Source organism: Cryptomeria japonica, chromosome 8 (genome assembly GCF_030272615.1).
Source record: "Cryptomeria japonica chromosome 8, Sugi_1.0, whole genome shotgun sequence".
NCBI lineage: Eukaryota > Viridiplantae > Streptophyta > Pinopsida > Cupressales > Cupressaceae > Cryptomeria > Cryptomeria japonica.
In genome coordinates, this window is record NC_081412.1 from 254,359,791 (window position 1) to 254,377,697 (window position 17,907).

Sequence of the window (17,907 nt, forward strand, 5' to 3'; positions counted from 1 at the left end):
AGCTCTGATACCACTTTTATGTAGAGCATCCAATGAATTCAACCAATTAAGGATATTTCTCCCAAGTCACCTATCCAATAGGTGAAATCCTTCAATAGCTCTATAATGCTACTCAGTAGGCTCCAATAGCCCATGTCATATCCGACCCTCTCAAACACATTATCCCACACCTGTCCAATAATATTAAACTCATAACCATGCTTCATGACATTCAAATACTCAACACTCACTAACCTCTTAGGGTTACTCAAATTATGACAACTCTCAAGTAAGACTCCTTTTCTTCATGAAACACCAACTCACAATGTGTAAGAATTATCTCAAACACACACACACAACCTTTGTCAATCTTTAAAGTCTCTCAAACATGTCAAAAAGGCCTTTCTTTACCCTCCCAACCTCCCAAGTACACACAATATACCCTGTTGTTATAATCACTATTTTAGGACAACCACAACTCTTTTTGCGACAATCAATAACTTTTAACTTCTTCCTTCCATTCATGGCCTACAAAAGGTTTCCTAAGTGCACTAGGGTGTTCCTCCTCTACAAACTTTTATCACCAAATCACACAAGGTTCAACTCACAGTCACAAGTTTCTTAAACCCTATCAACAAGGGCAACCACAGTTATTTTTAGGAAAGTCAAGAATAGTTGGGTTTCACTCCACCCTCCAATGCCCCCAAAGGCTTAAAAGGACTCCCAAGGGTCTGCCACACACCTGAATACAAGTTCCAACCAAAAAGAACCCAACCAATACTCACTAGACCAACAAATAAGAGAGATATTCAATGCTATCATACTAGGACAGCCATATGACAAAATCTAGGACAGTCATATAAATTGGTATTTAGTTTGTTCTTCTTAGTTTCAAAACCTTAGGAATGCGTCCACACACTCCACTCTCACCCTTCAAAACCCTCAACACCTTTCCAAACCTTTCTCACACTTCTACACATTCAAAACTCCAACACTATATTGTTCTTCACAATCATCTCCCCGTGACAGTCACAATCTTCTTAGTTTGCACGTGCCATATTTGTCTTGAAGACTTGCAAACTTTACTGTAAGAAAGAATAAACTATAATAAAAATTTCCATTCATTTATGAGGCCATTCAATCTGGAAATTTAACTCATAAATCATTTTTGTCTGATCACTAGATACCCTAATGAGGGTTTGGAAAATATTTTACTAAAAATGTGATATCTTCCTCAAAAATTAATGAAAGACATGAAACCAAAATAAAATGAAAGAGGATTCACCCCAACATCACATCCAATCAGTTTTCCAAGAAAATAAAAAGGTTCTGGTATGGAAAACTTCAAGTTTTCAGATTGTTATGTAGAGAAAACTCAGAAAAGTGCAATAATCTTCCAAATTTTATTGATTTTCTCACCATACAATGATCAACAACCTCTCCCACAAGGTTAGAAGGATATTTATATACCCACATAACCACACCAACCACCAAAAATTGAATTCTAACTTCCTATTATCATTAGAGAGACAAAAACACTTTTTGTGTGTTATTGACATGTGACAACATTTTGATAACTTTTGCAAAACTGATAACTTTCAATCCTAAACCCTTCCATGACCTAAAATGGACCCAAATAGGTCCAAATACATCAAAATACCCTTATAAATCACAAAATACCATAATAGACCCATTTACACACATTTATGATATCTTGATAATTTTTTTGTCAATATGACCTCATTATGACTCAAAACCCTATCTAATGACTTCAAAGACACTTATTACATCAAGAATGGTCATTATTGACCTTATTACATAGAATAAAAATAAAACCATTTTCCTTGTGCTGACTTGACCTAATTATGCCATGAGGACCTATTAGGTGCTCCTGTACCAAGTTGGAATAACTAAAGGAGGATTAGGTTGCATATTGTTTCTTGTGTTATAGGTATGATAAACTGAGTGATAGCTCTCTCTAGTTATTTGTTTAGCATACTCATAAAGACTCTTACTGGGATATTCTCCTTGCACCATGATAATGGGTTTACTAGGAGTGCAAAAAGGATCATTACCATAACCACCTTGAACTATAAAGAGAGGCTTGTTAATAGGTTGTGATGTTGGAGAAGGGAAAGTACCTTGAACTATAAAAAGAGGTTCACTATGTTCATTCACATTTATCATGTTGATCAATCTTTTAGATGTGTGATCTTTGTTTGAAGAAGTTGGCAAAGACATAAAATCATCAAGAGCATCATCCAAAACATAGCATGATGATATCTATTAAATGGCTTGTCTTTATATTCAAAAGGAGATAGGTCCTCATAAAGGGGATTGTTATAAACCACCATGTTACTAGATTTAGAGTACAAGTTGATAGGAATGTATTCATGAGAAGAACCATTCACCTTATCTTTCTCATCACTGTGAAATGGCATAGTAACAAGGTTGATTAGCTTTTGGCAAAATGTAGGTTTAGACGGTTTAGGGTATAGAAACTCATTAAGAGCCTCATCTAGTTTTTCCTTACTAAACTCATAATCATCATAAGAAAATAAATTATCAAAGGAATGAAACTCTTGCAAATAAAGATCTGACATTTTTGAAATGAAGAATGCTTATAAATCTTAAAACACACAATACATACAATGTACTTTTAAAAAAAATTGAATTCTTTTTTTGAATGAAAAGAAAGATGCAATAACTAGATCTAACTAGGAAATGCAAATTTGAAGAAGATTGGATTCACGTCGGGTTCACCAAAATGTGATGCATAAAAATGGAACCAAGTAACTAAGACCTAATCCCATTCTCATGTACACACAGTAGAATATGACAGAGCCTAGGGATATATCTCACTTTGACTACTTCTTGTAGGGCAGAGAGAGTCAAGGAATATCTCTTAGGGTTTCTATTCCTTTGTTGTAATGAAGAGTGGATATACAAAATATGATGCCACAATCAACTATACTAGGAGATGAGAAATGAAACACACATAAACTAAAAATGTAGATTATGTCTAAATTGAAGATGAGATACTAAAAGTAGGACTGAAAAATGGAGTCAGAGGTGCACTTGTTGCTGAAAACTGATACATATTAGATAGGACCAGGGCATTGGCCACCTTGTTCCCTATGTTGACAGGAGGATAAAACTCTGGATTTAAGGTCCTAAGGATTTGAGATGCAGATCTAGCATAGAAAATTGCAAAACCCTGAGGAGTAGCGTGCCACACCCTGGTGTTGTCCCAGGATGCCACGCCATGGTCTTTGTAATCGGAGATGAAATTCTGGCACTAAGATTGTATCTATGTCTTTCATTGGTCCTGAAATTTGTACATCTGTCAGATTCCTGTACCTATACTTGCAACTTGAAAAATGAGGTGGCTATATAGGGTTTTGCCTTAGTCAAACCTCTTGTTTTCATGGTTTCCACCTCCACAAATAGCCAATAATGTACTGAAAAATGTGTGTGTAAGAATCTTGTGTGTATGCAAGATCCTAAATGAGAGTAATAAAGGATCTAGAGTTCTACCCTACACTTTGGAGATCAAAACCTAAATGCTTGTAAATGTAAATGCAAATGCTTAAAATCACAAATGAACTAGAGATCTAAAGCATAAATGTAAATCTTAAAATGAAGCTCATACAAAGACATGTAAATAACATGAAACCATACCAAACCCTAAGGGAGAGGTACAAGCCAATCATCAATCGATGATCTCCTATTATTCTTCAATATCTTCAAATCTCTTAAGGGATATTAAAAATGTTTGATGTAGACTTGGTGAATGCTTGATTTTCTATTGTAGACTTCATAAAACCTGCACTTTCACTTCGTAAGAGGCTCCTTCAAATGAGGAAAGAAAGGCTTTATGTAGGGGACCCTAACTTTGTTTTGAATCATAGGATGACCTAGAAATTATATTTTTTGCCAATATCTTGGATTTGAATATAAAAATACTGCCAAAACATGCTTCTGAAATTTGGTACCAAGTAGGTGCCTACTTGGTCCGAACACACAGTCTGACCAACTTTTCACCAAATTTTTCGAGGAAGCAAGACATTGTGATTTTAAAGTCAATTACAAGAGTGTATGGGAATTTGAGATGTCTAGAAATGTGAAATCAGACCTTGAAGGTTGAAATAAGACATAATTAGGGTATTTGATGAAATAGTTTATTGGGAGAATGAAATAAAAGGGGTACACTTAATGTAAAAGGGCCCAATTTTATGATGTGTAGATGGATAAACTAAGACTTTTGATTTAATTAAATGCTAAAAGGGAATTTGAAATGCAAGATGTAAACACACTAAGGTGGGTGCTAACCTAAGCGTGGAATTGTACCACCCAGTTAAGGTTGTACAATTTACAATACTATAGTAGCCCATCTAAATTTTGTTCTAATGCATATGATGACTATTTTGGTGCATTTAAAATAGAATGTTTATCTCCCACTTTGAAGATTTAAATGTCAATGTCTTTGATTTCTTTGATATTTTTTCTTCATCGAATGATTGATTGAGTTTGATTGGCCTCATGATTGATAAGTGTAAATGATATAAATTCAAAGGATTGATAACTTGATAAAATTGAGCACTTGTGTGACCTCATGATTGATGAGAATCATTGATAAGTTGAGTTTGATTGACCTCATGATGGATGAGTGTCAATTATATAAAATCCAAAAATTTATGATTGTGTTCCCTCATGATGGATGAGCATCACTGGTAGGTTCTCGATGAGATTTATCAAAGTCTCAAGTGAGTGGATAGGATAACTGATTGATTGACAAATTTGATTGATTAAATAAATAATTGAAATTTATTGATATCACATTGCAAAAGGATTTAGGTGTGTTGATGTCTCGGGAGCAATACTCGAAGACTTTCACGATGAGAGGAGATCTCATTGATGCAGATAGAGCTATTATTGACTCTTGTAGGATATCACGTATTTCATTTATGCTCGAGTATAGAATGAACAAAGGATTTCTAATGACTTTGGCTGAGAGGTGGCATAGCGACCACAACACATTCCACTTTCCCACCGGAGAGATGATGGTGACACCTAAGGATGCATATAGGATTATTCACATCCCTTTTATTGGAGAACTGGTTGAGTATGATCATCATGAGATGGGGGGATAGATGCCTTGTGCAAGATATTTGGAGACGAGGAGATTGAGGGGTCGGATATCCTTTGGGAGTATATGGTGGATTTCTACTATCATTTTCCCTCTATCCTAGCTAGTTTGGTAGGAGGTTTCCTATGTCTAGATAGGAGATCTCATGGACTCTTAGTGGGGTAGGGTCTAATTCTGGAGAGCATGGTGACACTTGGTACTTTGTAAGATTGGGGGATTTGTGTATTGGCCCACCTTTATCATGATTTGCATCAGGTGGTATACAACAAGGCGTCTAGTTTATTAGTGGGAGTCACCTTATTACAAATATGGGCTTGGGAACATATAGTTGTGGTATTCCTAGTTGTAGTTCGAGCATGAGAACTAGGACAGGATTATATTCATGCATACAATGGTGCAGATTCCTAGTTGATGTTAGGGAAACTAGAGTACAAGAAACAGACCTTAGATGATCCAGTCAATGTGACATGGAGACCCTATCTTGACTGTGAGGTTTGGCAAGAGGACGTTGTAGAGGTACCACAACTTTGTCAAGCTAGATATCTGATTGAATGGAACACCTTATATTATTGACAGGTTCATTATAACTCATGTATGGAGGCAGGATGGATGGACCCAAGGTATGCCTCAGGGTTCTACCACATATGCCTGAATGCACAAGGACAGAGCAAATTGGGGTCCTTCCTTATATTTTGAGATAGCCAGAGAAGAGTTTTATGCACTCCCATATTTAGTTTGGGATATGGCTCTTGATATATTAGACGATGGCATGAATCCACAGTATTCCCAGTAACTAGCAAAGCATCCGTTTCTACGATTGACAGATCCTAGGGAACCCATACCTCCCTGAGAGGTGGTTGAGGATGATGAGGACCGACCACAATGGTGAGGGAAGAGACAACGAGTAGGAGAGGCAAGTGGCCAAGGTAGAGGGAGACTCGAGGTAGGGATGGGGAGAGGAGAGGCTAGGAAAGGAGATGTTAGGATAGGTAGAGACCGTGGTTGTTGGTTAACAGATTTTGTTCTCTTCAAAATATGACAGTATTGAATCCTAGCCCCAAACAAGAGAACAAACTATTAAGAACAATTGGAGAAGTTGTGATTGTTTTGCAACTTTCCTCTAAATTTGAGAGGTACAACTCCCTCTTATGATATAAATTTGGGTTTTTCTGGGTATGCTTTTAACCAGAAAGCGAGAAAGGTAAGACTTTTAACAAGAAAGTCATAAAGGAAAGAAAAAAAGAGTAACATGCAGAAAGTAACTTGGAACTAATTACTAATGAATTTTACAATTATTCCATATTCATTCAAAGATAAATATTATATAATAGTGAATAAAGAAGAAGAAATAAGTTCTTTAATATTCCAGAGCATAGAATCTTGAAAAAGAGAGCATCCACTTAAGAGAAATTTAGATTTATCTATCATAGCACAAAGTCTAATCACATCAGATAAACGTGTCAAAACTCCATTACTTGTTATTAAAGTAGTAAAAAAACTATTGAGTCTACGATTTTAAAGAAAAAAATACAAAATTTGTATTTCTCAAAAAAAAACTCTTCCCCACCTATTTTTATCTCCTACTTCCTTTTTATAAATAAAACCCCCTTTCTGTTTCTAAGAAACTATTCCTATCAAAGTAACAGTCTTGAAATTGACCATTTTAAACAATATCCAAGGTAAAACAAAAATTACAAAAAAAACACATTATTAACACTAAACCACATTATAAAGAACTCCTAGTTTTATATCTCTTCATTAGGTATGGGGTTCTTGCTGGCAATTTAGTTGTCGATCATTTCAGTCTATGTCTCTTCTTCAATCAACACCTAGAGACCTATTGAAAATTCATCTTCATTCTATATGAGTTCCTGGGTGAGGTCAGTTAGGTCGAAGAGGATGTCATCTTGCATATGCTCAACATCAATCTGTATCATTGCACCCTTCCCTCTGAGGACCATCTTATTTGTTCTCTGGAAAAATAATCACTAGGATTTATTCTAGCAACTATCTCTTCTTGCAAATGTCATTCGTGACTCGGCTTGTTCGACGATTTTCCTTAATAAGGTAGTGATTTTTCTATATTCTTCAAAATCAGTTTGTCATTTCCATGCAAGAGCATGAAACCCTTGTATGATATTTATTTGTTCTCTTTCTAGCTAATTTAGGTCAGGTTTAATGACCGACAACTGATTATCATGACAGAAAAACATTCCAATAGAGGAAGCTCATGATGGCATGTGTTACTTTGGTCATTTTCAAAGGATGGTGCATTAAATTTCACCTGAAAAAGAGGATAATATAAAATATTTCTACACATGTAGCCACCTTTATGTGCCTTCAACCATTTAATGAACCATTAATAAGGGTACTTCTAAATCTTCATTTGATTTGCTTCTTGGAATTTATGTGTTGTACGACAATGGGTTGAGCTAGAAGTCTGCAAAAAAATTGATTTACCCAATACCTCTGAAATTGGTCCATAAAGAGTATCATATATTGGGGAGGAAAAAAATGGGAGTAGTGTGAGTTTTTTATTATTTCCTACTAAATATCATCTCTCCATTCAAGATCACAACATCGAGTGCAATTGGAACTCAACAACCCCAAAACACAGTCCTTATGTGTTAAGGTTTCACCGATAAGGTTTGACTGATAAGTGGAAACCATTAAAATAAAGGTGGTATCACTAAAAAATAAAATAGGTCTAAAATTGGTGAGATTGGCAATGGAGACGGGGAGAAGCAGCCAAGTGGGTGGGAGACTAGGGTGTGTTAGAGGAGGAGATTAGATAAGCCTTCGAGTGTAGGTCCTTGTCAGGATATGCTAGGACAAATTGCACAACATCCATAGTATTCTTAGCAATAAGTAGGACTACAACAGCCATCAGTTTAGATTATAGTACTACCACATCAGCAATGAGCATAGATAGTTGTGTTACAAAGCATGGTGTAGCGGTTGCAGGTTTAGGTAGGGCGGTTACAAGGATAGGTCACATAGCTATAGACTGAGAGAGATGCAATGATTAAGCATTATGGACATGCTAAGGCCCTTGTTGATAGATTAGAATGGAACATCATGGGGACCATTATAGGAGAGACTATTCGAGAGATTAGACACTCAGCCAAGGATCTTGATTATTACCAAAATCTATATGAGGATCGTGTTCCTGTTGATCAGTGTGCCCCAAGTTATGTAGTAGTTTTTGGGATTGGATCTGGATGAAGTCGGTCGCGTACAGAGTATGGGTGTTACCGGGCCATCTCATAGGGATCCTGCACGAAAAGATCTAGATGTTGGTCCATACGGGGGAGTATTAGGAGGTTCAACGAGGCCTACCATGTCTAGGGGGAGAACAACCTAGGTCCACGTGCTTTTATTTTTGATGCATACATACTCTTGGAGACATTTGATGATTTATTTTGGCTTGAGATGTATCTTTCATATGTATTTGACATCATTGTACTCTTGGCTATTGATTTTTGCTTTATGATATTATATGTAGTAGATGGTTGGATGCATGTTACCTAGTACATGATTGATGCATTATTTATAAGATGGATGGATGAATTAGATGTTTATTCTATGAACTTAAATTTTTATATGATGATGTGATATGCCTAATTGATTGAGATGTATGCATTTGGTTTTCTTCGTACATGCCTATATGATGACAGATGAATGCATGCTATATGTTTAGTTGCTTATATGATTCTTACAATATGATTGCATGAAATATGCAATGATGATGATATTATTTACATGTGCTTATGAAATGCAATTATGAAATTTGTACATGGTTATGATGATGCATTAGAATGAATGGATCATGATGATGCTTGCTTATTTATGCTTATGTTTATGTGATGATGCGATATGATGATGCATGATATTTACCTATATGGTATGTGTTGGAAATTTGGAGGAATTGATTATTTGTTGCATTGATGTTTCTCATTGATGGTAACACTGGCAACACCGATCATGCTAGTTGCTTTGGTTGTTTACCAATATCCTTTTGGTCTTGGTAGAATGATTGGTTTCTAGTTGGTAAGATCATATTGATCCAGTATGCTTTGGTTTGTGGAATTGGTTTGGATTGGTTCCTGATGTGTATCACATTCATTTTGTTTAAGATTTGATGATCTGGAAGCTATCACTTGTTCTAGTAAGCCTTTTGGTTACCGGTGAGGGTTTCACCGATAGAGATTTGTTGAAAGATCTTTTGATATTATGCATAAGTGGTGTTGGTGCGGCTTCTAGAAGGTTATCCAGATGTTAATGGTTATCATGTTCATGTTTTATTTGGCTTATGGTGACCCATTATAGGTCTGATGGTTATTATGCTAGGTTATGGACTGGTTTATGTAACGTGTAGGTTGATGCATCACTGGTTGGATTCATTGATTGGACTATGTCGTTTCGGTCTTAGGCCGACTTGATTGATCATTAGATTACAGGTTTATATTATGAATTTATTTTATTATCTTTTAGGTGGCTGACCTAATTTTTTAGGTCCCGGGTTGGTATAAATATGATGTAAGATCTCTTTGTAGATCATAACTATGATATGTGCCATAGGATTATTTGTATGCAAACAATGTTGTAATCATATGCAGAGGTTTTGGTCGATCATAGGTGATCAAATTGGGTTTGTGGAAGAGGTTTAAGGCCTTTGTTATTGAGCTTAACCAGAATTGTACTCAGGCATACGAGATGTTATTCTTGCAGTTCAATATTCATTCCAGATTGTTGTTCGATGTTTTCTATAGTTAGTAAGACTCCTTTTGTGATGAGCAGTGTGCTCTAGGTTGTTGGCCTTTCTGCATGTGCATGCCTCTTATTGTAATATGTATTCATCTGTTTAGTGGATAGATATTGTGGGTCTCTAATCCCATCGTGGTTTTTCCTCTTTGAGGTTTTTCACGTATAAATATGTGGTGTTATGGTTTTCATCCTTGTGGTTGCATTGTTGCTTATAGTTATATGTTTTTATGTTTACCGGTTGCTGAGTTGTTGTATTAATAAGGTTAAATCTCTCCATTCTGGTAGAACACTGATTCACCCCCCCTCTCAATGTTCTTGGATCCTAACAATTGGTATCAAAGACTAGTGCCTCAGAGTAAGTCTAATAGCTTGAGAAAGATCCTGCATCCAAAATCTATGGAGATAAGTTTAAGGAAGGAACTTCAAGTAGCACTTGAATACTATGATGCTGAAAGATTGAGGAACATGAAGATGAAAGATGAGTTGAGATCTACAAAGGAATTCATTTTTACTCTATAGAATATGTTGTCATTTGTTAAAAGGAAGGAACTTTTACAAAGTTAGGATGATGAAGAGAAGGATGCCCTTAAGGAACAATGTCAGAAGTTGAGTCAGGAGAATATTATCATGAAGAATGAAATGCAAGCCTTAACTATGAGGATGTCCAAGGAGATTGAAGATCAAAAGAAGAATGAAGAAAATATTGCTATATCTCTGAAAGGAAGATCTGAGGAATGCATTAGGTGGATGCATGAGAATGATGTGTTGAGAAATAATTTGGTGCAATCATAGAACAATGAACAAGAATTGCTGCAAATGAATACAAGGATAAGTTCAAGGTTATTTCTGCTAAGCTTGATGAATTATTGAAGGATAAAAGGGACACTAGAGGCACTAGAGATCTTGGATTTGAGCATGGAGAAAGCTCTGGTACTACAAATGAAGATCAAACATCTGGTATGCATGATGATCAGAAGGTAAACCGGAATCAGAGGTCACCGATAAGACAACCCAATGCACATAAATTTAATGGTAGATGCTTTGTTCGCAATAAATTTGGTCATATGGCAAGGCATTGTAGAAATAAAGAAAATTAGAATAATAATACAGTTCCCGATCAGTGCTCAAATTGTAAGAAGTATGGTCATAAGACAAAAAATTATAGAATGAATGTGAAATTACATGCATGTGGAAAGTTTGGACATATGGATAATCAATGCAGGTTGAGGAATGGTCAAGGTTATAGTAAGGCAATTCAGAAGAATAATGTGACTAGTTATGCATGCAACAAAGTAGGACATATTGCTAAATTTTGCAAAAGCAAGAACCTACTGACAAGAAGTGATAAATCTAATGAGAAGGGAAAGCCCAAGGTTGATGACATTCGAAAGGATCATGAGAAGAAGTGGGTTATGAAGTTTGAGGCTCAATCGGTAGAATCAATTGCCTCAAATGTTCATTTGGCTGAAGTATATACCCCGGTTACTCAACCAATAAAACAAAATGTTCCTGCACTGGCAAGAAACTCATCCGGTAACTAAGGCATTCACCATAGGGGAGGCAAATTGATGTTAGATCTTGCATTGCCCCTTGTAGTGGTCTAAAAGCCTATTTTAGATCTTTGGAGAAGTCAGTTTGAAGGTCAACTGACAAACATTGGTTGGATCTTGGATCATGGATCTAGTTTGGTTTTGTTGGTATTTTGGATATGTTGATATGGTTTTCTCATTGATGTCGACACCTATTAACTCTTATCAACTCTGGCACTTTGGAGGATTGGCAATGTTCACCGGCAAGCAAGTGACTTTATGCACAGTCACTGATATCTGGTACATCGTCAGGTGATTTTATGCATAGTCACCAATATCTGGTACACTGGCAGGATATATTGTTCACCGACACTTGGAATGACATGGAAAACACTTGGTTATGTCAAAGAAATCGTTTGGACACTTTGTCTTGGAGATTTGTTCATTGGTATATTTGTGTTTGCATATTTGTTGTTACCGACAAATAGGTCCAAAATAACCACTGGTAGGCTTATCTATTTGAGATTAGCACGACACTCTTTGGAGATGATTTTGTTGTTATTGTAAATGCATTAAGCCGACATGTTGAATCGGATATTGCATCGGTTATTGATTTACTTGTAAATTGATTTTATTGTAATATTTTTTAGAGCCGACCTACTAAAATTGGTCTTAGGTTATGGTATATATGTAAGATCCTATTTGTAAGATCGATATGTGATTGGGAAAAAGAATTGTAAGAAGGTATATGTGAGAATAAGCAGAGCTATACACGCAGACATCATTTGAAGGTGAAGCAAGGTTTTTGTGAAGACATATCAAAATTGAACCAGTACTAAATCCAGCATATGAAGATGCTATTTTGAGCAGTACATCATTATTAGATTTAACCATCCAATTGTAGTCAGTGTGACTCCTATTTGTGTTTGAGCAGTGAGCTCTAGGCACCTGGCCTTTCTACATGTGTAGACCCCATTTGTATAAACATACTATTTGTAGTAGTATCATCTGATTGTGGGTAAGGTTCCCACTGTGGTTTTTCCCCTTACAGGGTTTCCACATACAAATATTGGTGTTATGTGTTGTGGATGTTATTGTCTTTCTATTGCATGCATTAATCTTTACCAATACTACAATTAACTGATAAAATGTCTACCGGCATAAAGTTTGGTTTACCGGTATTAAGCATTAAGGTTGGTTAAGTTATTTTTGGTTTGAATTTATTTGACAACTAATTCACTCCCCCCCCCCTCTCAGTTGTCTCTGAGACCTAACAATTGGTATCAGAGCATAGTCCTCTTTTTTGAAGAAGTTTGACAGCTTGAGGAGATCCAATGTCTACTAACTATTTTAGGAAGGACAGTCCTAAACTTGATGGAACCAACTATGGCATATGGAAGATCAGGATGGAGACACATCTAAATTGCATTGGAAAGGACATCTGGGATGTTACAAAGAATGGCTATATTTCTCCTACTCAAAGTCAACCTAATCCACCCACCTTAGGAAAAGATCAAGAAAATGATTCCAAAGCAAGGGAAGCACTTTTGAGCGCATTATCAGATCAACAAATAATGGGATTATCAGATAGATCTATTTCTAAAGCTTTTTGGAACCACTTGAAAACATTGAATGAAGGAGATTCCACAGTCAAAATTGCAAAACTTGAAAGCTTCTGGGTCAGGTATGAAAATCTGAAAATGGAAGAAGATGAAAGGATTTCTACTTTTGTGGAAAGAGTAAATGAAATTGTTTTGGGTATTAAATGTTGTGGAGGAACCTTAAGTGAAGATGAAATTGTTTCAAAAATTTTAAGAGGATTTCCACTGGCATATAAAATGAAAGTTACTGCTATAAATGAGCTAAGAACAATGCCTAATACATCAGTAACTAGGGACACATTGATTGGAAAACTTTCAGCTTTTGAAATTGAGGAATTTGGTCATGTTGCTACTATAAAGACAGATTTAGCTTTTAAGGCATCAACATCATTTGCACCATCATTTGACAAATCTGATTGGAAAGCCTTTTATGCAAGAGAACTTGAAGAAAGCAGGAGAGAAAATGAAGAACTTGAAGAACTTGAAGCACTATTTGCAAGGAAAATGCCTAAAGGTCCAGTTGGAAGTAAGTACGAAGGTAAAGCACCCTTTAAATGTTTTAACCATAATAATATTGGTCATATGGCTTCAAGACACCCTGATAGACATGCTAGATTAAGAGAAGAAGCTAGAAGAACATACAAGCCTAACTCTAAATATCAGAGATACCAATTTAAGAAGAATAAAGATAAATCTTGTTATCTTACTGATGAAGGATCCACTAATGATTCTGATGAGGATCCGATAGACAATGGATGGGTCTTTGTTGCTATAACAAAAGATCAACCAACACCTACTGTTCAACTAGTAGAGCAGGCCCTGGCAGCTAAATTTGAAGTTAAGGATGAATGGATCATTGATTCAGGATGTTCACATCATATGACTGGTGACAAAAGTAAATTCTTGAACTTTCAGGAATATAATGGAGGTATGGTAAGATTTGGAGATGATAAAGCTTGTTTGATCAAAGGAAAAGGTACTATATCTCTTGATGATAAGCATAATACTGACAATGTTTACTATGTTGAAGGTTTAAAGCATAATCTTTTGAGTGTTGGTCAATTAGTTGAAAAAGGATTTCAGTTACAATTCAAGAATGGAAAATGCAAAATTATGAATAGAACTGGTTTGGAAATTGCAACCGGTAATCAAACTAGAGGTAATATCTTTCATTTGAATAACAGTGAAAAGACATGCTTGATTGCACATATTGATAAAAGTTGGCTATGGCATAAGAGACTCTGTCATGTAAATTTTGATTGCATTGTGAAAATCAGTACTACCAAAGCAGTTAGAGATTTACCTAAGATTGTTAAACCTCACAATCTAGTATGTAAGGAATGTCAATTTGGAAAACAAGTTAGAGCATCTTTTAAAAGTATTCTAGAAAAATCCAATAATGCTCTTGACTTAATTCATATTGATTTATGTGGTCCAACTAGAACTAAAAGCTTACAAGGTGACAGATGTTTCATGCTAATCATTGATGACTATTCTAGAATATGTTGGGTTACTTTTCTTTGAGAAAAATCAGAAGCACTTGGGAAGTTCAAACTATTCAAGGTAATGGTAGAAAATGAAACTGGCAAGAAAATCAAATGTTTGAGATCAAATCAAGGAGGTGAATTCACATCTAAGGAATTTAATACATTCTGTGAAGTGAATAGAATCAAAAGATAGTTATCAACACCCCAGATACCACAACAGAATGGAGTTGTAGAAAGGAAAAATAGAACTATCTTGGATGCAGCTAGAAGTATGTTATCAGAAGAAAATCTACCACATGTATATTGGAGAGAGGCAGTAAGCACAACGGTCTATACATTTAACAAAGTTCACATCAAAGGTGAAACTGGTAAGACCCCTCATGAACTATGGTTTGGCATTACTCCTACTCTTAAATATTTTAGAATATCTTGAAGTAAATGCTATATTAGGAGAGATGAGTATATTGGCAAATTTGATCCTAGAAGTGATGAAGGAATATTTATTGGTTATTCATCTAAGAGCAAGGCATATAGATGTTTTAACAAGAGATTGCAGAAAATTGTTGAAAGTAAAAATGTGAAGACTGATGAACAATTCAGAGGAACTTCAAGGTATATAGACTCTGAACCGGCAACAGAGATACTAACAAATGAACCTACATTGAACCCACTGGTACAGAATGAAGATCTAGTTACATCGGTATCATCTGAAAATTCCACTGTAACTGAGGAATAGCAGCAAACGAAAACACCCAGGTATGTAAGATTGAACCACTCTGAAAATTAGATAATTGGGAACAAGTATCAAGAAGTTATGACAAGAGGAAGACTGGCAAATGAAGAGGTATGTCTTATTTCTCAAATTGAACCATCATCAATTAATGAGGCATGTGAAGATAAACACTGGATTAAAGCTATGGAAGAGGAACTAGAACAAATTGAAAAGAATAACACATGGACATTAGTTCCCCGACCTTAAGACAAAAATGCAATTGGAACAAAATGGGTATTCAGAAACAAACTTAATGAAGATGGTAAGGTAATTAGAATAAAGCAAGACTAGTCTATAAGGGATATTCTCAGAAAGAAGGAATTGATTATAATGAAACCTTTGCACCGGTAGCTAGAATTGAGGCAGACAGATTATTCTTAGCTTTTGCAGCACACAAGAACTACAAAGTATATCAAATGGATATTAAATGTGCATTTTTGAATGGAGATCTTGAAGAAGAATTTTAAATTTGAGAAACCTGATGGATTTTCTTTGATAGATAACAAAGATATGGTTTGCAGGTTAAGGAAAGCTTTGTATGGGTTGAAGCAAGCTCCAAGAGCTTGGTATGCTAGTTTGGATATATATCTTTTGAAGATTGGATTTTCTAAAGGTAATGCTGACAGCAACTTCTACTATAAAGTGACTAATGATGACATCTTGGTTATAGAAGTTTTTGTTGATGATATAATCTTTGGAGGAGAAGATGGACTATGTAAAGACTTTTCTATTGAAATGCAACAAGAATTTTAAATGTCTATGATTGGAGAGATAAAATTCTTTTTAGGATTCCAGATTTCACAGACTGATAAAGGTATATTCTTGAGTCAATCCAAGTACTTGAAGGAATTACTAAAGAAATTTGGGATGGAAAACTCTAAACTGTTAAGCACACCTATGACTACAAATGACAAATTATCACTAAGGGATGAATTTACACTTGTTAATCCAACTAGGTACAAATCTATGATAGGAGGCCTACTGTATTTGACACAAACAAGACCTGATATTATGAATGCAGTATGTATTGTTTCAAGATTTCAAAGTAATCCTAGAGAAAATCATGAATCAACAGTAAAAAGGATTTTCCGGTACTTACAAGGCACTACAAATCTTGGCTTATGGTATCCTAGAGATGAAAAGTTTGAATTATGTGCATACATAGATGCAAATTGGGCAGGAGATGTGGATGACAGAAAAAGAACCACTGGTGGAGCATTTTTTCTTTGAAGCAGATTAATTTCTTGGTTGAGTAAGAAACAAAGTTGCACATCTTTATCAACAACAGAATCAGAATATGTTGCAATAGCAACTAACTGTACACAGGTATTATGGCTTAAGAAAATGTTGAAGGACATAAAGGTAAAATGCAAGAAACCTATAACTATCTATTGTGATAACATAGTAGCAATTGATATATCTAAGAATCTGGTACTACATTCTAAAACTAAACATGTTTCTATCAAATTGAATTTTCTGAAAGAGAATGTTGAAGCAAAAGAAGTAAAACTAGTTTATGTGAATACTAAAGAGCAGATTGTAGATATTTTCACTAAGCCTTTGCTTAAGGAGACTTTTGAATATCTCGGAGATCAGCTTGGGGTCATACCCCCACCAGTAGAGACTTAGACAGTTGATGTTTGTCATCAACTGGTAGAATTAACAAAGAAATCTTTTACTCCGGCTTTGATGAGGAAAGCTACTTCTTTGGGGGAGTAGTTGGTATACTGAATTGGTTGGTATTTTGTATTTGAACCTGGTTTTTGTATTAGCTTTGGTATTTGATGTCAAAGGGGGAGAGATTGATATGGAAAAACACAAGGAAAACTCATGTTACTCCTAGGGGGAGTGATTGTTACTTTGGGAGAGATTGATTACTATCTGTATTTGAATTTTGATTTCTGGTTATGATCTCTTTTGGGAGATTGTTGGTTTTTGGTATTTGGCATTTCTGTTTTGGCACTTTGATGGTTTTTCCATCTTGTGTTGTCATCAATGCCAAAGGGGGAGATTGTTGGTATTTTGGATATGTTGATATGGTTTTCTCATTGATGTCAACACCTATTAACTCTTATCAACTCTGGCACTTTGGAGGATTGGCAATGTTCAACGACAAGCAGGTGACTTTATGCAAGTCACCGATATTTGGTACACCAGCAGGTGACTTTATGCACAGTCACCGGTATCTGGTACACTGACAGGATATATTGTTCACCAACACTTGGAATGACATGGAAAACACTTGGTTATGTCGAAGACATCATTTGGACACTTTGTCTTGGAGATTTGTTCATTGGTATATTCGTGTTTGCATATTTGGTGTTACCAACAAATAGGTCCAGAATAAGCACCGACAGGCTTATCTATTCTAGATCAGCATGACACTCTTTGGAGATGATTTTGTTGTTATTGTAAATGCATTAAGCCAACATGTTGAATTGGATATTGCATCGGTTATTGATTTACTTGTAAATTGATTTTATTGTAATATCTTTTAGAGCCGACCTACTAAAATTGGTCTTAGGTTATGGTATATATGTAAGATCTTATTTGTAAGATTGATATGCGATTGGGAAAAGGAATTGTAAGAAGGTACATGTGAGAATAAGCAGAGCTATAGAAG